The sequence below is a fragment of the Haemorhous mexicanus genome, chromosome 12 (assembly GCF_027477595.1).
Source record: "Haemorhous mexicanus isolate bHaeMex1 chromosome 12, bHaeMex1.pri, whole genome shotgun sequence".
Taxonomy (NCBI): Eukaryota; Metazoa; Chordata; class Aves; order Passeriformes; family Fringillidae; genus Haemorhous; species Haemorhous mexicanus.
The window spans coordinates 5,853,637-5,879,408 of NC_082352.1; the positions used below are offsets into that span (position 1 = coordinate 5,853,637).

Below are 25,772 nucleotides of genomic sequence, written 5' to 3' on the forward strand. Positions count from 1 at the left end.
GGAGAAAGGGAGTGTGGCAAATGGGAGGAGGGAGAAAAGCTGCAAAAGGTCAAGCTGCATGCAGAAGAGGTGAGCATGGAATCAAAGGGTAGGAGCCATATGAGCCAAATCAAAGCAGAAAGGAGCCAAGGCTTGAAATAAGAACACTGATCATTTTGGAGATAGGTTATTGGATTAAACTGGAACAGTGTTATCACCTTGTCCAAGGAACAAGAAATGAATTAAAAGCACATCATGCAGGAGGCTGTTGAGGTGTTTATTCTTTTTATATTTTTTCATTAGTGAGGTGCCTGCTTCTTTTGACTCTAATTTCTTTAGCCTCATTTGATAGAACAGTAAATCTTTTCTTTTCATTTATGTTGATTTCCAGGACTCCTCAATTTATTCAGTGAATCCTCACCTATTTTGTTAATCACAAAACCAAAGTCCCATTACTCCAACTTTCTGAATCTGACAGATATTGTGACTAAATTTTTCAGAGGGACATGTGTGCTGAAGGAGGAAATTGATTAGTGCATGAACTAGTTCTCCAAGGAGAATTTGTGGCAGATGTCCTATTTTAGAAGTCTCCTCAGTGCAGAGGAAGCAATGCTAAACTGACATGGGAATGAGTAAAGATTAACTAATCTTTTGGGTTTTTTGCTGTGCAGCCACACTTGAGAATTATGTTGCTTATTCCCTCAAAATGGTTATTACTCTTAGAAAACCCTTCTGTGCCCCATACAAAACATTTCTAATTGCCTCTTTCAAAAGCCTGCTTCCTCATCCCCATCTCTGCTTTCATTACATACCCGCTGTAGTGATTGCAAAAAAGAAATAAAAATTGAAGAGTCCTCAGATACTTCGAAGATTTAAAAAAATAATAATTGATCTTGAGAAATCCATGTTGTAAAGAGGACTTACCTCTATGGTAAGTGATTTTGAAGTCCTACTGCCACTTAAATTCAGACAGCAAGCTAAGGACTTCAAAAGGAATTGGATTAGGCTATGGATACCTGCTCTCCATTTTGTGCAAATTATACCAGCTCTATGTGTAAGAACAAAAAAATAGAACGGGTCTATAATACCTAGACTTTATTGTCTGAAAAACACTATTGGCCCTTTCATCTCTGTAGGTTTATATTCAGCAATACCTTTCTTTAAGCTATGCAAAAAAGCAAATATGTGATTAAATATTCAGGTCTGACATTAGCTTCACTGAAAGGGACGAATATTTTATGTACTGTAATAGTTACAATTGCTCATTAGGGCTTTGGAAACCAGAGCAGATCTGCTCTTGATCCTCCTTTTCCAGTTTTGATCAGGCAGGCTGTGCCCTGCTCTGCAGCCATGGATATTGGCTGTGTTTGTGCTCCCTGGGCACGGCACAGGCACGTTGGAGTGCCTGGGAAAGCGTGGCAGCCTAATTCCCACAACCACTGAGCTTTAATCACCACTTGCATTCCCCCTGATTAGAGCACAGAATATGGAGCCCATTATCCAGCAGTCCTTCAAGCAATTGCTTGTGATTCCAAACCAAGAAAACTCTGCAAAAGCTGCTTTTAAAAGCAGGGCCATCTGACTGGGAGCACTCTCCTGATGTCAGAAAAATGTCCCACAAGTTCCTTCCTTCTACAGGACTCTTGAGAGCTTGAGAGTCTGAGGAACATCAAAAAAAGTAGGTGTTCAAGCTGTGGTTTTAGTGCTTGCCAACAGTGCATGCTAAATCAGATTGTTATTCTTATTCCACATAAACACAGAGTAATTAGGCAAAAACAAGGGGGAAAAAAACCTTTAACAGGCTGTCATAAAACCCCAGCAGACCTAAGCCTTTAGGAATCACTGCCATCTATAAGGGCAGGCAAATATTCACCTTCTGACTGCTTAAATCTCCTACATCACTGTCAGTGCACACCAATAGAGTCAGGTTTTGGGTTTACATCCACCTCCTGGAAACAGAATCACTATTTTGCTCAATAACACTGTCTCCATTTTTTCAAAAGATAAATAAATTAATCTTTTCTCCTCATTTGGTGGGGTGGTAAGTGATTTTTGTTGAATTATCTTGGACCAGCTGAAGTGATTTGGATGCTGCAGGAAACGTTCTTGCAAAGCTGGTCCATGCTGGCATATGGACATCACGGGGTTCTGAACATCAGCAGTTTTCCTTCTGGAAGGTACTGGCTTACTTTGCTTACAAAACTGTGCACTCGTGATATATATTCAAGCCATTAAGTAGTAAAAAACCAATACTGAAGTTGTACTGCATCTTAAAATAAATTGCAGTGATAGCAATTCCTTTCTTGGCTTTAGTAAAGTTCTAATAATTTGTCTCTCAATAAAAACCCCACCCAAAAAATGAGGCATCGATGAAATTTAGATTTTGATTTTGAACCTTAGATCAAAAAAATCTCAACTATCTGTAGGCCAGGGCAGGATTTGTATCTGACAGAAAAACTAGCTGGTTTGTAAGAAAACCTAGGAAATGCATGTCCAAACTCCACTCCAATGTAGGAGTCTAGGTTTGCTTTGGTTTTGGTTTGCTTTTTTCCAAATGATCACCTTGAATTATTTCTTCTGTTTTTTTGTAGAAAACTTCAGAGTTACAAAGCCATCCAAAACCTGACCTGATTTTGACCTCATGTGACAAAACATTTAAAAGCACCTGCAGGAGCCTCTGTGCTCTGGAGCCAGGCTGGGAGAGCTGGGGCTGTTCTCCTGGAGAGGAGAAGCTCCAGGGAGAGCTCAGAGCCCTTCCAGGGCCTAAAGGGGCTCCAGGAGAGCTGGAGAGGGACTGGGGACAAGGCATGGAGGGACAGGACTCAGGGAATGGCTCCCAGTGCCAGAGGGCAGGGCTGGGTGGGATCTTGGCAATGAGGAATTGCTCCCTGGCAGGGTGGGCAGGCCCTGGCACAGGGTGCCCAGAGCAGCTGGGGCTGCCCCTGGATCCCTGGCAGTGCCCAAGGCCAGGTTGGACACTGGGGCTGGAGCAGCCTGGGACAGTGGGAGGTGTCCCTGCCATGGCTGGGGTGGAATGGGATGAGCTTTAAGGTCCCTCCCCACCCAAAACCTTTCCAAACATGATTCTGTGAAATGTGAGTCATCTTTTCAACGTTTTTCTTCCGTGCATTGCCCAAGAAAATGTCACCCTTCAGTAGAAGTTTTTCTGTTGTTAAAGTCTTGGTGCTTGGTGCTGCAAGTCCCTTGAATTTCCCAGGTGGCATCTGGGTTTGTTACCCACAGGAACAAATGGAATGCAGATCTGTTTTTGGATTCTTTACTGCTTTGTGGTGCAAACTAACATTTTCCCTCTATAGTGAAACTCTGGCACTGACAGGATGCATTCTGTATTGTTTACTATAAAAGGGAAAATTTCTGTTTAGAAGAGGTTTTGAAATGCCATCTTTCTGAGTGTAAGCACACAAGTAAAATCAATACAAATTCAGCACCCTGCTTCTTTTTGCAATTCAATAATAATAATATTAAAACTGTGTTTAAATGTCAAGGATGTTGGAAAAATTGAAGATAAAATTACAGCATCACTTACTCCCCTGTGAAATAGGAATTCTTTCACTAATCCTGTAAACAAAAGCACTTATTTAATTGTGCTCATCTGTTCTAGAAGTACCTTATGACAAAGATGTCTCTATAATAAGAATTAATTAAAATAAACCATCTGTTTGAAAAGAAAAATCAAAATAAAAAGTATATGTAGCCAACCCACAGGGTAAGAGGCTTTTCTCAGTAATGCCATTAGAATTTCATTTGAACAAGATTTGGTTTTATGATTCCTATAGTGTGGGGGGTGTTAATATTGTCTTGGGTCACTGAAAGTGCTGAAGGTACTTGTAGTAATTTATTTGTTTATTTTAGACTTTAGGCCAAAAGTCACCTCTGAGGTAAACAAAAGGTAAAAGCACCAGTGAACTCCAAGAATGGGGGTCAGCAGCTCCCCAGGACAGGAGCTCGTGGAAGGTCTGGTGGAACAGAAGGGATCTGGTTCTCCTGCTCACTGGGCAGAGGCTGGGTCTCCAAATCATGAGACCCAGGCTCATTCATGACTGAAGGAAATTATCAGACTGGATAAAGAAAGCTAAAAGACTGAAATTAAAGCCCAGAGAGGTCAGAATTTTCAGCCTGACCTCAACTAACATCAGAAAATATCTGTTCCTTTGGTTTCCTATGGTTTCCTACAGTAGCATCAGGTACCCACTCCTAACCAAAAGTCCTGCTGCCAAAACTTTACCTTACACATCTATTTCTATTTTGCATTTATATTTTACATATTGCCCTCGGGATGAAGGAAATGTGATCCCTGTTTGAGTGAGATTGCACCAAAAACATGCTAAATATATGAAATGTTAATATGTTGCTATGTTAAACAGCAACAATGAAAGAATCTTACTGGGACCTTCATTAAGGCCATAATTTTATATTTTTTTCAAAATTTATTTTTACTTTGCATCTTTGTTGCAAAATAATGACTGATATTTCACACTACTTCCATATATATTAGGGGAAGTCTGAAGTCTGTCTCCTCTGCTATTTGTCCTTTTAGAAATCTTCAGGCTGAAGGCAGATGAGCAGCCCTTTTTCATCTAACCCTATATTTTTGAATTTCCTTTGTTTTCACACACTTTTTAGTGGGCTACTGGGGTAACTATAGAAAATAAAAGTCACAGAATAACCAGATTCTCACCATCCCCAATACATGTTGTGCCCCCTACAAGCATATAGGTGAGATATTTAATACTTTTAACATTAAAACTAAACAATGCAGTGCTTCTGTATTTTTTGGCCACAATGCTCTGTTTTTTACAGCATTTTTGCATCACGTTCTGAGTGAATTTTGAGACAGAAACATTTTTTTTAATTAGAGGCTGTGGACCACTATCAGCCCAACTATACAAAAAGACATCAGAGGAACTGAGCTGGCGGCTTTCTCTTGTATTGAAAAGGAGACAACCCAGCAGGGAATTCAGCAGGATGCAGAGGGATACAGCACCCCCTTTCCACTGCTGCTCACACCTGTGTTTACCTGCCACCACCCACAGCTGACAGGCTGCACACTTTTGGGTTTGAAGCAGAATTTTGACTCAGAACAATGAGTCCTATCCATGGAGTGGCTGATTTGGGCCATAAGTGCATTGCTCACAAGGGGAAATTAATCATTACCAGAGAACACTCCACCATAATGTTCACTCTGCTGTAAAGCTGCTCCACTGGAGATGGGTTGGCATTTTCCAAGTCCTCATTAATACCAGTCAGAATAGAAATGCTTTTCAGCTTCTCTTATTTCATATATATTTATTTTGAAATTATGAAAAGTACCTTTGAAGCAGCAATTGTGTGAAGTGAGTGACCAGAACAACTTAAATGGAGAAGTATCATCGTTTTGATATATTACATTTCAAAACACCCTACCTTGGGCAATACCTCACATGAGGATGTTACTGCACATTAATTTTGAGAATGCTAGGATCTGCCCACCACTATTTCAGCAGTAAATGCCATGGCAATAAAGAATAATCGCTGCAGTAGTCACACTATTATAGTTAGAGCTCTGTTGGAGTTTCCATTATAAGTTGTAAATGCTCTTTTTGAAGGATTTGCAACTTGGTGCTTTTGAATTCACATTGGGCTGCAACTTCACATGGGAAAGGATTAGTGTATATAATTGCTTCGGTTTTGTTTGATGTTTGGGTGTGCTGGCTGACAGAAAAATAGACCAGCTCATTGAAACACCAGCCTTGCCTGCACACTGCTTTTTGCCCTAACTTTTTGATTACAGTGCAATTTTACCCAAGGATAATTACACTGGAACAGCCTCTCATGTAGCTCCAGTGTAAAGGTGTTCCACCAGTATAGCTGATTCCTTTACATTTAGTGGAATGAACTGGTTTTTATGTCATGCTCTTACATTCTTAAATCCTAATTATGGATCTTTTCCTACTGTATTTTAGCTATGTTGGCTTCTACATCAGCAGGATTAGAGTAAAGCAGACCCCATGGAGGAAAGCCCTAAGATGCTGCATTTGTTTATAGGAAGTGAGAAAACTGATACCTGTTCTCAAGTTGTGTTATCACGAAAAAATAATGTGCTTTTATGGCTTCATATTTTGGTTGGTTTATTTTAGAGGGTTATTTAGGAAAAGCAGCTTTTCATATTTTTACTTTTCTTCATTTTTCCATTTGCAGTGCTGTACTCCTAAAGCTTGAGACTGTTCTGCTGAGAATTACTTATGCCTTAACAGAGCTTCAGCACTTTGAGTGATACATTAAATTGCTGGTACTTAAAATCACAAGGGGTCCTGGAATGTGAAAGAACTTCATATCACATTTGGCAATGAGGAGCAGCAGGCATTGGAAACAATGAAAAATACCAGTAATTGGCCCAGGAGTTCACATTTGACTTAATGGTCAAACTGTTGCTATTTCCAAGTGAAAGTGAAAAAACTTTAATAGAGGAGTTTGTAGCAGATTTGCTGTGAAACAAAAAGGATTCAGAAGTACCCTGTAATTATGAAAACCCAGACATACCAACAAATAATGAGAAAAAATGGGTGTAAAGACTCTAATCTTTGGTAAATTGAACCAAAATAGGAGAAGAGCAGTATCATTACTGTATGAACAAAACTCAAGCTTCAGTGCAAAGCTTGTCACATCTAATACAATCAGCTCTAAACATGATGCAGGGAATCATGACCCTACATCTCTACTGCCACACTAGACTTCTCTCACCCAAAATAACATAATTAATTTATTTCAGCTGGATGACGTTCTCCACTTTCATAATTAATAACATGTACATCCACCACATTAACCCTCTGCAGCTGAAGCAGTATCTAAAGTGATTAGTAAAGGTAAATTAAGGCTCATTTCCATCCAAAAATAGGCTGGTACCAGTTGTAGTCAACTTTTAAAAGATCAAAACTTATTTATGGACAATGAAACACAAAGAGTAGTGCATAGATTGCCAATAGCTATGTAGTATTTGAAACTAGATAAAAACCATACAGAAGGAAAATAAACATGGTATTAATCTGTTACAATGTGTTCTGTATCTGATATGGCTGAAGCAGATGGGTGTGATTTTCTATAGAATTTAATTTACTGAGCTTTAAGGGGACCTGAACCAAAGAAAACCAAAAAAACCCTCAAGAAAACCAACCAAAACCATAACCAAAAATCAAAACTCCCAGATCAAACACTGCCAGTGATTTTTTGCTGTGTCTTCAGGTGGGCTACAGTTTATTGGTTCATTACCTTTCCCATGTACAACAGGAGAGGGACTGGGAAGCCAGACACTTCTCAGCAAGGCTGTAATTGCTTTTGCCAGACTTGTTGGAGACAGTGCCAGTCTTCCTGTGGAACTCCCTGGGAACAGGGATGGGGACCATCAGCCTTGAACTGGCAGAGGGTATGAGCATCTCCTCTCAAACTGCTTTTATTGAGAGACCTGATTCACAAATTCCATAATTCAGTATCCCTCCCACCTAGCTCCTCACACTCACACCAGGTTGTAGTAGCACATACTAAGCTTTAAGACGCAAGCCTTCAGCAAATTGCTGGTGTAACTGGAAAAAAATAATTAAAAAAGAGGTTTTAGTCCCTAAAATGTTAACAAAAGGTGAAATCATTAGAAAGCTGAGAGAGCTGCAAGATCCTATTCTGTTAAAAAAGTTACCAGATGAGGCTGTTTGATCTATTGCAGGATTGCAGAAGAAAAATTGGTGTATTAGCAGTGGGGGCTAGAAAGGAGACACAAATAAGAAACAATCATTTTTAGCCAGAGGTGAGAAGCCTAGGGTATATGAGATCATTTTATTGAATTCCATTATTCTGACTAAAATATTAATTTGGGGACCCACAGTGCTAGGGAAACATTGTGTTGGAAAATGCCTGTCTACGACTTTTCAAAGTTCATCCTCAAGGAGAAAACTGATTTTCTGTGCATCATTCTTGGAGAAATGAAGCTGCCTAAAGCATTTTATGTTCCCACCATTAACACCCCATATGCTTATACTGGCACATGTTCAAACTGTCATTCTCTGTTGTACATGCTGCTCACAGAAGAAAAATTATCAAAAAGGCATTTAACATATTTTAGCTTTGACCACATTTAAGCAGGTGTAAAAAAAAATTAAGAGAAAGTTGCAGGTACCATAATGTTCCCAAAATGTAGCAAATATTCTCCTGAAGAGCTGCTGCTCAACAGTAATTCCAGGATAGCCCTGTTTTGAAAATCAACCTCTAATATGTGTAGTTTGTCACACTGTGAATGCTGCCTACCTGACTGTGCACGTGCTTGCATTTTCTGGTGCTCTCCTGGACATATCAAAACATATCACAGGTGAAAAATATGAAAAGAGGAGACTTTCCACTTAGAGGTCAAAAAAAACCAAACAACTCCAAACCAAAGAAAACCAAAAGCAAACAAACAAAAATAACTCTTTTCATTTTTTAGTTCAGATCCCAAAATGTATAGGCTTGGTTTGGGTCAAACGCATTAAAATTATTCAGTCCATTTCCAAACTTCTAAAGATTATTTTTAAAGCAGAAGTTTTTCAATTAAAAGCAATTTTAAAAACATTGAACATTTTTTTTCATATACTTCCAAATTCTTCCCCTTATTGCCATCAACATTGTTGTCTGAATGCAATGTACTGCCCGTGTTCTTTCCTCCTCAAAATCCCATGAATATTTATGCATAGCTAGTCCTAGATTCATACTAAAAAATCTTTGTTTTGTCATGTTGTCACAGTTTACCATAGAGTCATACATTGCATATGTACCATTTCTGTGTCTGTACAGATAGTGAATCTATGATACCTTAAATAAGGTTTGAACATTTCTGCTTTAACCAAAATTTAAAGCTGTGGTATTTAACTAAATGTTATAAAAGAGCATCGAAGCCCTTCCTACCCGAAAAAAAAAAAAGAAATAAAAAAAAAAAAGGAAGGGCTTGTGCTTGCAGAGTTACAGAGGACAATCCCACGGAGAGGGAAATTAGAATGAAAGGTTCTGCCTTGAACCTCACAGAAAACACTGGGCTATTCCAAAATATCTCCTCTTGTCTGCAAGGCAGGTGGTGCTTTACCAGTTTCTGTATTCCCCGCCGGTGTGTTTTGCACATGTAGCTTCCAATGATAAATTGCATTTCATTGGCCGAGTTCTTTCACAAAGCAGAGCACTGAAGGAAGATTTCTGAACAAGATGAGCCCATATAAACAGTCTGCCTTCATGGCACTCGTGTGGAGCCTCTCTCTGCTCATCACTTTGTTTATCCACATTCTGTACATGGCAATCCATCAGCGAATGTTGCATAGGAAGACTTCAAAACAGAAACAGCAGTACCCTGTTTACTGCAGAGTCAAACTTTGGCAAATAAGCCCCACCAGGCTTCTCTTGGAAAAGCTATCAGAATTACTTCTGTTTTCTTGCTTGAGATGAAAAGCCCCCTATTGGCTGCCAATATTTGTATATTTTTACATTTGGATTATCCGTGCGGGATTCAGTAGGCAGAGTTGGTCCAGGAGAAATAACAGATTTGTGTGCCCAGAAATACACATTTGGAGCACTGATAGCCTTTTTCTACACTACTGTGGGAACTTTCCTGAGAAAGGAGGCCCTAAAAGCGTAAAGATTTCATAAGTGCAATGCTCCCTGTGGAAGGGTAAAAGTTGTAAAGATTGGGAAGGTCTGCATATCTGTGTTCCGTGGTTTCAAAGGATCCAGTCACAGCCTGCTGTGTCTGAGGCTGTGCTCATTGTCTGCCTTTCAAGATGGCATTGCCAGGGCTTCCCAGCAAACATTCCCTACATCACACCAGCGCTGCTGCCTGCCCTTCAATCAGCCCAGGCAGGAAAAGAGGCTGCAAGTGCTTTACAAGAGCTTTAACGCTCAGCCTCGCACTGCCAAGCCATCCTCTGACAGACTGTGAGGCACAGAGTGGGGAACTGGGGCTGGGCAGGACACTCAATGCTCGTCTGATCTGTTTGTGTCCCTGCTTCAGCTGAGTTTGCTCATATTTGATGTTTTACTGACAAGGAGGATCGTGGTGCACTCAGAGACAGCAAAGCTACCTGGCTCATGCTGCTGGAAAGGCCCGGGAGGAAAGCAGGGAAAAATTACCAATAAAAATCCAGCAGAAAAGCTGAGTTTTCATTCTGATTTGACGTTAATTAACTCTAGTCTTACAAGATTGGGCTAAATAGACAGGTGCAGCAGAAATTTACCCTGTGCTCAGTTGAAGGATCAGGACATCAAAGTCCTTGCTGTGAGGGACAGTTTTCCCTTATGTAAATTATCACACTGGTTGTGAAAGGCCAGCTGATGTCAGTAAGAATTGATAGGTCTGGCCCTACATTGATATTCTCTGAATGCTTTTTGACATGATTTAGATTTTCACGTTATCGTTTGATCAATTGATTGATGCATACACACATATTTTCTTCCCAAGAGAAAATGAGATAATAAAGAATTACTGATGAATGAGTGATTACACATCTTTTTTGCACCAGGAATTTTTATCAAGCACTTAAGAGATGAATATAAACCAATAGTAGTAATAAACAGTCTTCATAAAAAGTGTGTTGCTGGAAATGCACTTAACTTATCAACACTATCATATCTAATTTTTAGCAATGCTATTTAGATTATTATATGTACTCTGGACAACCTATTACATTAGATCAGATGCTCAGAGAGACTTTTATAATAAATGGATGGCAGCAGAAATTCCATCTTAACATAAAGACTTATTGCTTGGCATTCAGATGGATTCTGTAATCCCAAGCTAATTGTTACACATTGAATTACCACATTTAATCATTAATGCTGCAGGGAGGCAGACATAAACAGATCATTGAGACTGGGATATGACTGTGGATTATTAACAGTACTATCCATTTTATTTTTCTGGATGTGTCTTTCAGTGTTGGTGCAGTGTATGCTATACAGAAACAGTATTTTATTTCCATGCTGCTGCAGCACAAGATGTCCCAGAATCCCAGGATAGGAGAGGCTGAGGGGGCTGCTCTGGTGGCACCTCCCTGCTCCAGCGGGGCCATCCCAGAGCCCAGGGCACAGCAGTGTGTCCCTGTGGCTCTGCAGTGTCCCCAGGGAGAGCCTGCACAGCCTCTGTGCACCATCTGCTCAGGGCTGGCACTGCCCAGGGCAGCAGTTCTGCCTCCTGGGCAGGGGCAGCTCCTGGGCTCAGGCCCTGCCCGTGGCTCTGGGGCCATGGCTGGGCCCGGAGCAGAGCCTGGGCCTGCTCTGCCCTCTGCACACAGGGACACACAGGGACACACAGGGACAGACAGGGGGACACAGGGACAGACTGGGGGACACAGAGACAGACAGGGACAGACAGGGGCACACAGGGACACACAGGGATACACAGGGACACCCAGGGCTGAGGCCCCTCTCCCTGGGGCTCCTCTCCAGGCCCAGCAGCCCCAGCTCCCTCAGCCTTTCCTGGGCACCGATGATGCCTTGAGAAGGCTGCCCTAGAACAGAGGCTGGACAGAGTTACAGAATAAAGCAGGGATTTATTAAAAGGCCTCAGTGGATCCACCTTGGGCAGCACCAGAGCCCAGCCAGGGCTGCACCCAAGATGAACCAAAATGGCCCCAAAATGCACGGCCGGGCACTGGGTCTCTCCCTGGGATCAGCTCTGCTCCATTTGCACCTTGCAGTTCATTGTCCCATCCCAGCTTTAGCCCAGGCACTCCCACCCTGCTTGTTTTTCTCTCTCCAGCCCACGGGGTTTGTGCTCCTGGGCTGAGATTTGGATCATTTGTCCTTGGTGCCCAGCTAGAGCAGGAATTGTTTTGTCTCCCTGCTCTGTGCACAGAGCTCACCATCCCCTGATATGAACCCAGACTCACACACTAAAGCAGCACAGAGTCTGAAAACCATAAAAGCTAAAACCTGAGGCATCACTGAGCTGCTCCAGGCCCTTGCTCGGCTCCAGGAGCTCCTGTCCCTGCTGTGCGAGGAGGCAGAGCTGGACACAGCACCCAGAGGTGCCCCCAGGGCTGGCACAGGGCAGGATCCCCCCCGAGCTGCTGCCAAGGCTCTGCTGTCCCCTTTCTGTGCTGGTCACAGCCTGCCGGGTGGTCTGAGCTTGTGTCTCTGCTTCTCGGTCCTTACGTGATTTTTGTCACCTCTTCCCCTTTCTGTGCCAGGTGGGACACAAACCTGCCCAGGCCACATCTATCATGAGCTGCTGATATCTTTTAAGATCTCCCTCCTTGTAATGAATCTGCAATTTTAGTTCTAAACCACGATATACATGTGGCTGTAGGACTGCCCATTTTATTTGTTAAAGTTTTTAGATTATTTCCAGTCCTAGTTGCACTGGAGACTTTTCCAGTCATCTGTACACTATTTTTTTTTTTTTTTTGTCACAACAGGAAACATTTGCCTCCTACCTGTTCAGTGGTTTCAGATGCCTTTTCAATATATTTATCTCACGTAAATTCAGCAGATTTAAGACTTCTCACTCTGTTTTGAGGAAGTACTTGGCTTTTCTTATAAACCTGTAATTTTCAGTTTGAAGAAACACTTATACCTTCAGGGAGCATTGTATTTTTTTTCCCAGTGCCTTTTAAATTTGTTTACTTTCTCAAGTACCAATGAAAACATGCTGTAGTATTGTAACTGTCTCTTGTCATATCCAAAGAATATATTTTTACCATTTACTTTACTATGGAAATATAATATAGTATAATTTATCCAATCTCTGTTCAAAATCCAGAAACATCATAATAAAAATTTCCCTTAGAAAAAAAGAAAATTAAAGGAGAATTGCAATAAACTGTTCTTCATACATTTGTACTCCAAGAAGATTCTTTTAAATCACCTAATAAATCCAGGACCAACCATATCTTCATTTGCTCATTAGGTACTCAGTTTAAAAGAAGGGAAAAAATCAATACTTGTTCCTGTCTCATTTCTGAAGAGTGGCACTGAGCCATTTGAGGTCTGGAATGCCTTCAAGTGAGTGACATGCTCAGATAAAGTTCAAAACCTCAATATCACCTCAGCTCATTTTGAACATCAGTCACAGGATTCTGATTTTTGATGGAATCAGAATTAAAGCAGAGGGAGAGAGGGAGGCACACACTGAGCCACAGAAGAATGGATATACTTTGGAGAAGGGAAAAATTCTTGCCATTCTTTAGCAAAATTCTATCACCAAACAAAATCTTGATTATTCTTAAAGTTCATTTTCACTGCTATACCTATTTGGATGGTAGGATTACACATAGAAGGTAGATATAAAAATTGCACGTAGGTGAAATAGATGAGATCTATTAAAGATGCAAATCAGCTTAAAATACAGGAAAGTTTTACTTATGGCACCTTGTATAATATTCTAAGGATTTATTTTTACTGCTTTCAACTGCATATATTTTACTGTGAGAATGCAGAGAAAGGAGGTAGCAGTGCTTTACTGCTTTTCCAGAATCAGTGCTCTCTCAAGCAGTGTCAGAAAAACCCTGTTGTGGTGTCTGGTTTAAAAAAACATATTGACAAACAGAAAGGGCATTCAGGACTGAGGCCTTGGGAAGGCTGATCAATGAGAAAAGGCTTTAAAAAAATAAATATGTATGGCTTATCTTAAAGGTGACTTTTACAAAACTTTGTATCACATCGCTGTTAAAGCTGATTCTTAGGATGATTCTGGGAGAAAACATAGCCAAAGCAGAAAAAGCTGCTAAAAGAATTTAAAATTCAATTAAGTATATAACTATATGACTATATGACTACAGTTATATACTTACTTAACTGAATTTTAAATAAGTATATAAGTATATAACTATATGCATTACAGAAGAATCTTTCTTGTTCCAAATGATCATAGAAAGACAAACTTGTTGTAAACAAGTCATGTAATAATATTATGTAAATATTTACCACTGTAAAATATAGGTACTGAATGATTTATTAGGATTTCTAGCATCTGACTTGATACAACTGCCAAACAAATGGACTTAATCATGAGCAGGGTGTGGTTAAGGGGCCAAACTGGGGCACAGTCAGGCCCTGTGCTTCTGCATTGCAGAGTTTGACTCTTTTCCAGGTGGGACAGTTCTTATGGATAGTGTCAGAAGGGCATTTCCAAAATTGAACTGCCAACATTATTGAGAAAAGGAGGATTTTTAAATTCTTCTCTTCATTGCCTTGTTATTTTTTTGAGGAAAGGTAAGAATTGGAGAATGTATATGGGAAATTGTGCTCTAGCATAGGGTCTTCAGACATTCTTCAGGAGAAGAATTAAAGAACAGGTTAGGGCTCTAGGTGTCAGGGTCCTTCAGAAAGCTGTTCTCTTTTCCCCACTCATTCACAGCCAGGATCCTCTGGGATGGCAGAATTCTCACAGCACCAGGGGCTCTGGAAGCAGCAGGTCCCCAGCTCTGCTGGTCCCTGGCTGGCAGGGTCAGGCTGTGCTGTGCCATGGGCACAGTGTCACCCTTTGCTGTCACTGTCACCATCACCTGGCACTGCTTCCCCGTGGTCAGGGTGCCTCGAGGGCCTGGCAGGTGACATGTTTGGGACAAACTGCCTCAAACTGAGCCCTCTCAGGCCAGGCTGCCAAAACCTGCAGCTCAGGTTTACGCTGCCTGTGCTAACCATTCTTTCTTCCCATAAATTTCTTTGTTGTCTGCCTGCTGCAGATGAACCCTGGGGAAAGAAGCAGCATTTTTCCATGCATGCAGCTTTGACAAATGCCACCTTGGTCCCAAATTCTAACTTGTCACCACCCTGCCTGCTGGTGCAGGTGCTCGGCAGACAGACACATGATGCCTCTTACAGAGGATTAAAATGCCTATCTCTGAGAGACAAAAAGGGAATACTTTAATGTTTAATATTAAATCATTCTCCTAACTGGAGCAAAGCTATAAAAACAACAATAATAACAGACTCCTGGAGGAGCTGAGATTCTTTATCTGACAGAGGAGAATATGCAATTATAAAGCTATCAAAGCCTTAAAATATATAAATATAATTAAGAATAAAGATATGCAGAGAAAAATAGTGATGTAAACACTTCACATATTTAAGATAACTGTGTAGTAGTCTAATATCATAGAATAATAAAATAATAAGAAGGAAAACACTCTGCCATAGTAAAAATGGGATCCCACAACTCCCAGTTTGCATGCAAGATGCAGAATCTCAGATGTTTCACCTCTGTTGTGTTGCTCTCTCCAGTCAACATCCACCTAAGAAGAGACTTCACTAACATTCACACAGAATTTTAACATCCACATTTGCAACAGGGGCTCAGAGTGGAGGGCTGAGAAAAGGAGCATTTGCAAGGCTGATGTGAGGAGGTAAAGCCAGAAATCCTCTCTCTCAGCAGGCTGATGTGCTATTAATAAGTCACGAGGTAAAGCATATTAGTAGGTGAAAAATGCTGCTGTGAAAATTGTACAGGCAGTTCCATGTGGGTAATGCACCCATCCAAAGGAGCTCAGTTGCATCAGTCCTGGGATGGGAGTCCAGCAGAATGGGAGAGGGACAGCAGAAATTAGATAATATTGCTTTATTTATCAGGGAGTGTCTCCTCTTTCCTCAATTCTCTGTCCTTTTCAGAATTCTCTGGTAATTCCCATTGGGCACAGCCTTTCTTCAGTTTCAATTCATGTTCTCTTAAGTTCTGTGACACTGAATCAAGTGACTTTTGTCCAGCCACATCTTTATTCTTCCCACAATCGTGTGTCCTGCACTGCAATGCAGTAAAGTCTCCATCTCCTGCTTTTCAAGCTTTCCAGATCTCTAATGCCTGAGCCTTTGTTCCAGTGTCATTTCCAGGGCCCCATGCCTTCAGGATTAAATCTAGGATTTCCTTTCTTTATTCTATTGTTCTCCTCTAATTTAACAGAGCTATTGATATCTGCTATTTTGCATTAAATAGTAATCTTTTCACTTTTTCTTTCACAAAAAAAGAAAAAAATCTTTTCTTTTTTGTTACTTTTAGCATTTTCAGCATCTCCTTCCCATCTGCTAGATTCTGGCAGTATCCTGTGCCTTAACAAATGTTCCTGACAACAAAATCTAACAAAAAATGGTGTCCTGCTCCCTTCATCCATCAGTTTATACTCTCTTTGTTCATCACATGTCTTCACTATTGAGGTTGTAGCTAATTTTTTTCCCCTTTTCTAACATAGTGATAATTACCTCCTAATTTTCTTTTGGCCCTCCTCTGAGTTTTTACTTTGTACTAAAGTTTGTGCCACACACACACTTTTTAAAACTTTAAAAAATAATTCTCCTAAGTTTTTCTCTCTACTCTATGCAGTGGAGTTGCAACATATATATGTAAAAATAATAATTTCCTTTCTGGCTGCTACAATCTCACTGAAATGTACCTAGCATTCAGGCTTTCCAGATTTTCTTCTCAGAACTTCTGGCCCTATACCTTTGGCTTTTACCATGCAAAACAGACAGATGAATTTTCTTCTCCTTCCAATGGATTTGAGTATATTTAAAATCATCAGCTATGGCTTGGTGTCTATCTCATGGCTTTGGGATACAATACTTTGAGAGGGTAGAATTTTAGTAAGTCCCAAAGAAAATCTATAACCAAGAAGTAGTTAAAAGCTTCTCCTTCATTATCCATATCAGCTGATGGGCTCAATTCTATGATTTTGCAGGTTTTTTCCCTTCCAGACTCATAAGGCAATACACAGTACATGTTCTTTGTGTATGAAGTAGGTTTATAGCCTCCATCAGCTTTTTGAAAACCAAAATTTAATATCGTTATTTTAATCTTGTATTTCTCTAATTATTTGGAGCTGTCTGGAAGCACTCCTTGGTATGTCTTAATAGCTACCTTGGTATACAATACTGAATCTACCAACAGTAACACACTCCTGGGGTTTGCAAATACAGTTAAATAACATTTTTATTGACCAAAACCAGAGGGAAAATTCTTATGCTGCCAGATTTCCATATGAGAGAAGTTGGTAGCAGCTGAATGGGTGCTATGAGAATTTCATAGCCATATTCAAAAATTTCAGTGATTCTAGGAAAGAAGCAGATACAAATTTTGAAGGAAGAAAATACAATGGAGGGAGACAAAGAATCATGATAACTTTATGGCAAAGACTTATATTTTTTATATATGTAGGACAGAATACCTGGTCCACCTCCCTGTTCTCCTTCACTTTTCAACAATAATTTTTAAGGAAAAGGCTGGTTCAAAATGGTACCAAATGCACTTTTTCAGCAAAATTCCAAGTGACAAGGTTTCAGAAGGGCAACAGCAAGCTGTCAGTAAAAGGATAGGACAATTAGGTGGAAATGCTACTTCATGTCAGCTTCTGGTACAACTAATGACATTTTGCACTTAAAAAAGATGCAGCTGAATTCTGAGTGACACTGGCTGTGGACACAAGCTGGCATCATTCCACAGCCTTCAGAGAGCTGCAGCACCTTAACCCAGCAGGCAATGAGGCAACTGGTCATAAATTGTCCATAGGGTTTTTTCATAGCTTCTAAAAAAGTGTTCTGCTGCTTGGGCTAACATTTAGTCAAGCTCTGTAGGAGGGCAAAAGCAGAAATTCAGTTCAGCTCTCACTGACCCTCAGACTCAGGGGTTTGACCAGGCTTATGGTTAAAGTGCTTCCACGTCAGTTGTGATCTTCCTAAAAAGAGTGTTAAGTACAAAAAGATAAACAATAATTGGCTCTAAAATTGCTGTCTAGAAATCTGTCACTTAGACCTCAAAAACCTGAACTTCAGGGGGATCTTGCTGTTTGACCTTGAAGCTTTTTAGTCACCCCTGGATAAGGCCCCAAATTACATCACTCTTGACAAGCCTGACACCTAAACTCAGCTGAGATCCAGTCTAGGTGCTACTCCATATATTTTCTTTCCTCAGGAGTTGTTTCTTTTTTCAACTTGCCTATGATTCCCTGACTGGAAATTGCTTCTAACCAGTGTGTTTTTCCTTGAAAAGCTGGCTGCTGTTGTCCAAGCCAGGAGCTTCATTTTTTTGCATAGCTTAGTTTAATTATAAGCCTTGGAGGGCTGGCGAGTTCCTTCTCCTCACAGTTCAAGTACTCATTTATAAGTAAGTCTGTACTTACCTGCCTCCTCTATAGAAAATAGAACTGAATTTTATATTCTACAGGAATTGTATTCAAAAACAGAAAAGAGAAACAGGCCTTGGAGCAGGGACCAAATGTAATGAGCACCTTGAACACTGAACTGCCAAGTTATCCATCCTTTCTGACCTTGTGAGGTTTGAGCTTTTTTCCTGCACAAAGGTACTGCTCCGAGAGAACAGCAACATTCCCCACCTCCTGAGTAGCCTTATTTCTTGCAAGCCTTGTGTTTTGGGTACTCATCTGGAAGATAAAAGGTTAGGTTTGAAGTTCAGACAAGAGGGAATTGAATCTGTGCTTGCCTTTTACAGGGCAAGCATTCTTACCACTTGGCTATTGTGCAGGAAAGAAAGGCTCAGAAACAGGAGCCCTGCTCAAAGGAACTGTGCTCCTGCTTGCAGCAAGGGCTGCTTGCTGAGGAGCTCAGCTTCTCACAGACCACTCAGACACACAGGAGATTAATATTTAGTGGTTTCACTCGCTGTTGGGTAGCTGGAGCTTGACTAAAGGAGGAATCCTGTTCAGCCTGGTGGCTCCTTCAGTGCCCATGTGCCAAGTTATCCCTTTCTCAGGCTGCAGAGGGGCTCATGGGGAAGTAGGAGCCCTCTTCCCTAAGCCAAGCTTTCCACTCCATGGACCAGGAGCTTGGAAAAGAGCCAGTGCCGCACCAAACCCTCACACCCCACCCTGTCACTCTTTGAGATCACAGTTCAGAACTGGGACTTCCTGCATTCTCTTGGCTCATTTGTTCATGTGGGTTTTTTGCTTGTTGTTTTGGGTTTTATAGTGCTTGCAATATGATTGGAAATTTATTTTTCTTTCTAAAATAATATCTGTGGATGCTAGGCGGTCAGGGAGAGAGAAATGGCAATCGTTTCCACAGAGGCTTGTAAGAATTTTTAGGGAGTTGTAAGAATGTGATAACTTGTTTGTATAAACAATCTGCAGGTGGTGTTTTTCCACCTTTTTTTCCTGCTCTTCTCAAGGACAGAGTGTGAGAAAGATGTTTTTTATTAACTAGTCAATCAAGTAGAATGCAAGGTATTGGTCCACAAAAACCGAAGAATCTTTTGTAATAAACCCTTCTTTTCTCCTCTTGCTTTGGGTCTCTCATCTGTTCTTGGGTCATTCTTGGCTCAAGGGTGACAAATACCACTTGGGTTTACAAAAGGGAAGGTGTCTTCATCTGATGTAGTTCAACATATATGAGACCCACCAAGTTTTTTGGACAAAACCCCTCACTACATCCAGAGATGTAGGAAATGGTAGAGGCACCTGTGAGACAGAACCAAAAGTTATTTTTATAAAATGTGACATGGAATGTTTATTGAAAAGCACCTCCACCTCATGAATATTCCAGGAAGCTTTGACCCTTTCAAAATTTCCTCTAATGATGAAAAAAATGCCATTTTTATGGGCTACTTTGTTTTGATACATGCAGTACTTAAATGACAGCTAGAAAAGCATAGCAACACATACAGCACTAACTACTGATGGCACTGATGACAGAAATAGGCAAATACCTGACTTATTCATTTATTTTTCAACTCTTCTATTTACGGTATCCAAACATATTTAGATATTCTCAGCACTTCTGAAATGGAGCATAGGGATAATGTGAAGTAATGACTACTGCCTAAAGAGCTGGAAAATATTTCTGATATTTCTTTTAACTGCAGAAAAAGTTCAGATTAGGCTGTTAGATTGAAAAAGATCTTATTTGGACAACCAGGCAGAGTTGTCAGTTAAAATAAATGTTTGGATTAAGTGAAAAAGTTTCATAGGTTATTATGGCCTGAAGAAGACACATTGCATTTGTGAATGGCTGAGAACCATGGTCCCAGACAAAGGAGGTAAAATGCTTACTCAGTTTCCCTAAAATCTGACAATAGAAATACAAATATAATGGCAAGATGGAACTTAGCTTTTGCTTTAAGTCTTCCCCTCCAAAACAAGCCTTCCTTGCAATGAGGATAACAATGTGCAGAGATACCTGAACACTCAGCTCAGACATAGACCCTTGGTACTTCCTACAAAACCCTGGCCAGACTTTGTAATACAGAAGCATCAGTTCCAAAAGAACATCAGAAAAGTAAAAAGCTTTATGTGCTGTTCTGGAATCCAGCAAAAAAATGCTTAGCCTTAGGCATTGTATTTAAATGAGCCTTCCAAGATCCTCATGAATGTTAGCTCAGACAGGGTTTATCTACCAGGGGGAAACCAGAGATTCACCTTCTCTGCCAACTTTCTTAATAAACATGAGCCACTGGCATTGTCCAAAATAGAGCAGATAAGCAGAAGTTGCACATCCCACTCATTACTATGCTATATTAAAGCTTAGCACAGTGGAGGGAACAACATTTCAGAAGTTATTTACAGTGATGTGAACAATTTGGTTTATAAACAAATGAGCAAGAAATGTCCTTAATCAGGAGATTAAACAAAAAGTTAGTTCATACAAAAAATTCAAACCAGATTTTTTTCAAGCACTGATTACCAAAGAAGTGTTAGTGCTTTGGGTGTGTTTAGTAGGTGATTTGTTTGTTTCTGTTGCAATTAGCTAGTGCTCTGTGTGCATGTTAGAGAAAGGCTGCTGCTTTTTAGACAACACAGAATACACTGAATACAGCCTCACAGCTGTATCTTTACAGGACACAAACCCACAGAATACAGAGAATTAGTCTCATTTCCTCATTTTCCAAGAGTCTCAAATAATAATACAAAAAATCCTTTAAGAAACATACCAAATTTTACCAGTTGAGCAGAGATTAGAAGAAAAACATAAAAAAAACCTTTCAGCATAGCAACACAAATAATAGCCATACCAATAAAATATAACAGACAAAATACAAATCCCAAATGAGTACTGCTAACACACAACATAATTAAAGACTTGAGACAATTAAAGAGAGTAGCTTAAACTCTCCCTACTTCAAACAACTATTGTTTGACCAGGATTCCATCTGATGTGGAAAAATAGCACTTGGATGCAGTAGGAGCATTAAAGTTTGCTTGGGTTTTGCATTTTCAGAGCACCAATTCACACGATTTTCAGCTTGTGGCAGCACCATGGTACCAGGATTAATTGCAATCCTTTCCTAATGCAGCAATTTTAGCTTGAGGCACTCTGAGCTCAGAGTACTGATCTTTGTGAGAGCCTGAAGGTCCTGCTGGGTTCCCTGTCCTGAAACCCATCAGTCTCAGTGGAGATGTGCAGCCAGACTCCTCAGAGGGACCCAGGTGCTCCCCACTCACCCCAGCTGGAGAAGGGCCCCACTGCCAGGTCCTCTGGAAGGAAGAATCGTTTTTCTTGGTGACTGCTACAAATTCCAAGGTTTTGGCATCATTTGCAGGTTGCCTTTAACTCCCAGGTGCCTGTGAAACACCTGTGTAATTTGTGAGCTTTGTCCTCAGGTCTGTTATACCCCAAAAATCACCTTCCACAGACTCACAGAGTCACTGAGGTTGGAAAAGACCTCCAAGGTCCTCAAATGCAACCTCTGACCAAACACCACCATTTGCCTCTGCCAGGGCTGAGCCTGCAGAGGGCAACGAGGCCTTTCCCCACTGATCCACAGCCTGTGCTCCCAGAATTGGGAGGAATTTTGGAAGAGACAGGCATTTCAAACCTCCCTTTACAGTTTTAATTAGCATGATTGTCTGCACAGATATGTTAATGGTAGTTTTCTTCACTCAGATCCAGAAATTAGGTTGTAATAAATATCAACATTTTAAAAAAACTGTTATATTGGCTCAGTGTTTGCTCCTCACACAGCCAATGACACACCCTACCAACCCTGCAGCTTCCTCTACAGTTTAGTGAAGTGTAGAGCTGTGCATTTTCAAATAGTTTTTTTTTTTTTTTTTGGCCTTGAAAACTTCCAGGAAAGCAGCACTTCTTTGATTTATGCATTTTTACACATCAAAATAAACCAGTAGTGTTTCTTTTTGTGCCCAGCAAGCCAAAAGGGTGGAGTTTCAGGAGGCAGTTATTTAGAATATCTTGAGGAAATGGGAAGCAAATTATATATTTTGGCAATAAAAGTGTATTGATGACTTGGTGAAAGTCCTGAAAATAGTAACAGCAACAAGATTTTTCTGATCTTTACTCCTGCAGAGTCTCTTAATTTTTAATGGAAAATGTATTTGAATTCTTTAAAGTCATTGAGTTATTTGTTTTTCTTAGAGGACACATGGATCCTCTGATCACTGCTAATTCTACATTTTTTTCCTAAATGAAAAAACAAATGACAAAAAGAAATTTAAAAAATCTGAAATTTTTTGAAAATTCGATAGGCTTTACCTTTTTCCTATTTCTTACCTTCACTGGATATCTTTTTCATCTACCCACTAATCTAACTTTCTTTACCTTTTGTTTTTACTTAAATAAACATTAAGCATACTTGCCTACAGTAAGCTCTCTTGTTTTATTCTCTTTGCTCTCCTTTCCTGTACAATGAGTCCATTAATTTTTAATATTTTATTTTCTGAGTTTTCTCTTTTGTTATTTGATTCTTAATGAATTCTCTCTTAAGCTTACAATATCAATGCTTATTTATTATGGATGTATTGTACAGAAACATTTTTACTGTGATTTGATTTTTCATCAGAAGACCTTGAAGTTCACTTTATATAGAAGTAATGACAAAAAAAACTCCTTGGGAAATAATCCACTCAAAATAAATATAGATAATTCAGGAGAGGGAAAGAAACCCAAAGCAAAAAACAAGGAACAACAATGACAGTAAACTGGGAAAATATTTTTGGAAATAAAAGAAATCCATTGTAAAGACAAGCTACATTAAACTTATTATTCTTAGGTGTTTTGAGGGTTTGGGAGGGGATTTGGGGGGGGGGGGTTGTGGTTTTTTTGGTGCATTTTTTTGGGGGGGGAGGGGATGTTTAGGTTTTTGGTAGGGTTTTTTTTATATTCCAAGATAGGTTGCTTAAATTTTTTTTAAGCCAAAAAAATTCATGGAGATTGTGTCAATCAAAGGAAAGTAATTTTCTACATTTATATTTACACCAGGAAAAGAGAAAAGGTGTCTTGGTCAATGGCACTACAGAGCATCACTCCTGTACCCATTCAGTTTATACTCAGCTAGGGATGTAATTAGGAATGTTAATGTAATTAATGAGAGATGTAAGGGGGAGCAGAGCTCTGGACAGTTCAGGGAACACTGATCAGAGAGCTGGTACTGAGATACAGATAAATATAAGAAGTCTGGAGTGCTCCTGTGGTGCCTGGGTTCCCTAATCCCCTTTCCTCATGGATTCTGGCTGTGTGTGCTTAAGTGGGGATGAAAGAAGATGCAGCCAGGTATTTTGATCCAAAGATTAGATTTTGGGGAATTTTAATGTTGAAGTACTTTGAAACTTCTATAATTATCACAAAATCCCAAATATGAAACACAGCAGTGGTTCCAGATGCTGCCTGGTAGAAAATGTTCCTTAAATAAATATTTACTCCTGGTTTTTAAATGACAGTGCTTTGATAACAATTCCAACCCAGGCAGTGTAGGTCTTAGATGATCTTGGACAAGGTACTTAACTATTCTTTTTTTCTGTGCTTTCCCAGCCAAGAGGGGGATTGTCAGGATGAATGAATTGACTGGGATCATTAAAAGGAGGCCCTATAGCTGGATTGCAGGCAGACTCATGGGATAGAGTGGATTTCAGAAGAGTAACAATAATGTTAAAAGATGTCAGCAGTGTTCCATGGCATAACTGGACCAGGAAATAAACAAACAATGAATAAAGAAAGAGTTGGAAAGCTCTTAAGTTGGAAAACTCTTGAAGAAGCTTAAAGTTTTAAACCAGAAACTTACCTGCTGATTTATACCAGTTCTTCCAGAACTCTTGAGTTTAACTTGAGGACTTCCTGAACTTCCTGCATGTTTTCTGAATAATGGGGCAGAACAAACCCTTGCTGTAAGCAGTTAATAGAATGTTTTTAAAATTTTTTTCAGGGCCAGAATTTTATTTTTTTTAAATATTGGTATGGAATAGGTACTTACCTGATTTTGTAAAACAGTATTGGGTATTTCAGACACACTCTGATGGAAATAAAACCTCTGTTGCTTTCTCACCAGAAATCAGGAAAACATTGATGTTTTCATTTGGTGAAGCTGTTATATTAACTGGAATGGATTCATGTCCTCCTGAGTGTCAGTCTGAGCTCTGGATGCAAACAGATGCAGAAAGCTCAGGAGAGAACCCAGCTGGAAGAGCTCCATCCCTTTTGAAGCTCTGGCCAGAAGCTCACCCTGGGTCACACCTTGCTCAGAGCACAGAGCCAGCTCTGTCACAGGAGCACAGCTGTGCCCTCCTCAGCCCTCCCCAGCCTGCCTCTGGATTTTCTGTTTGCAGCACAGCTCCATGTGAGGAGAATTCCATCTGGATTTGAGGATGACAGCCCAGCCAAGCACCAGGCAATAATTGGTGGGGGTAATTTTACCAGTTGAGCAGGAGATAGCTGTGCATCCTCTGTATCTTATTTATAACACACCACTTGTGTTCTTTGTGCTCTCTCTGAAGAGTTTTTCAGAGAATTTTTTTTTTTCTTCCAGAGAATTTTTCAGGAGAAAAATTGGGCTATTTACACAAACCTGCCCCAAAGGGAGAATATTTGAAGAGACTGCTCCCTTCCTCTTTCACTTCTCCTTAATTTCTGGGAGTTAATTGTAACCAGTGCAGTCTAGCTATGAGAGAGGAATCTGGATGGAGTAAATAAACCTCTTCCTCTAAACTTGGATTTCTCTTGCATATTAGGTTTTGTTAAAAAAGCCTAAAAAAGCCTCTCACACATGTGATAAATTGCATATAAATACTGGGTCAGATACTTTTGTGTAAATACATCTGACTGTTTTTTGTGCACAAGTGTGATTTTTCACATTTAATGTGGCTCTTGTTTGTCTGTAATGTGGCTCTCCTTCTCATGAAGGAGAAAGCTTCTCCTAGAAATTAAAGAATTGCTTTGAAACTTGAGTGATAGGAGCACTAACCTCAGCCTGGCTAAAACTTCCCATGTAGCTGGGAGTCACATCAGGCCATGTGACTTCCAGCCACAGCTTCAGGCTGGCCAGCCTGTTCTTGTTCTGAGTCCCCTGTGCCTTCACAGGAGCTGTTTTAGCTGAAATTTCCAGCTGCCTTTGCAAACCCTTGGTGCCAGCTCATGCTTTCAGTAGGAGCCTTTCTGAGCCAGAACTGCTCATTCCTACCTACACACACCCACTACCTCTGCAGGTTTTTACCACCAGAGACTCCATGCAGCCAGAAGTCATCAGAACTTTCCCTCATTCCTTGTAAGCTCTAATGAAGACGTGCTCCTTTCAGAATCTGCTTTTCATTAATGCCAGAGAGGATGGAATTTAATGCCTGTCTAGCTGAAGTTTTATACAATTTACATTCTATTGCTGAAAATGTTTCTTACCTCTTGGGTAAACATTATCAAGAATATACCACGTTTTTCCTGCAGACAAGGTCATGGATGAGAAATGAACAGAGATGCTGTCAGGCCCCGAATCCATGTAACAGTTTTGACTAGTTGTTTTCTAACATGCTGCTTTGCCACACAACAAGACAACTCCTTTGCCAAATAGGAGAGAGTGTAACAGTTGTTACCTTTCAACAACTCTTCATTTCTGATCAAAAGATAAGGAGGTAATT

At 40.2% G+C, this 25,772-nt stretch overlaps 1 long non-coding RNA gene across 1 annotated transcript; it reads right to left on the minus strand.

Moving 5' to 3' along the window:
• Positions 1–15,846: 15,846 nt before the first annotated feature.
• LOC132332943 (uncharacterized) lies at positions 15,847–24,421 on the minus strand. Its single transcript, XR_009488013.1, has 3 exons — positions 24,122–24,421; positions 23,933–24,033; positions 15,847–19,379 (listed from the first exon to the last, which is right to left on the minus strand). It is a non-coding gene; the product is annotated as an uncharacterized LOC132332943 (long non-coding RNA).
• Between the last annotated feature and the right edge of the window lie 1,351 nt (positions 24,422–25,772).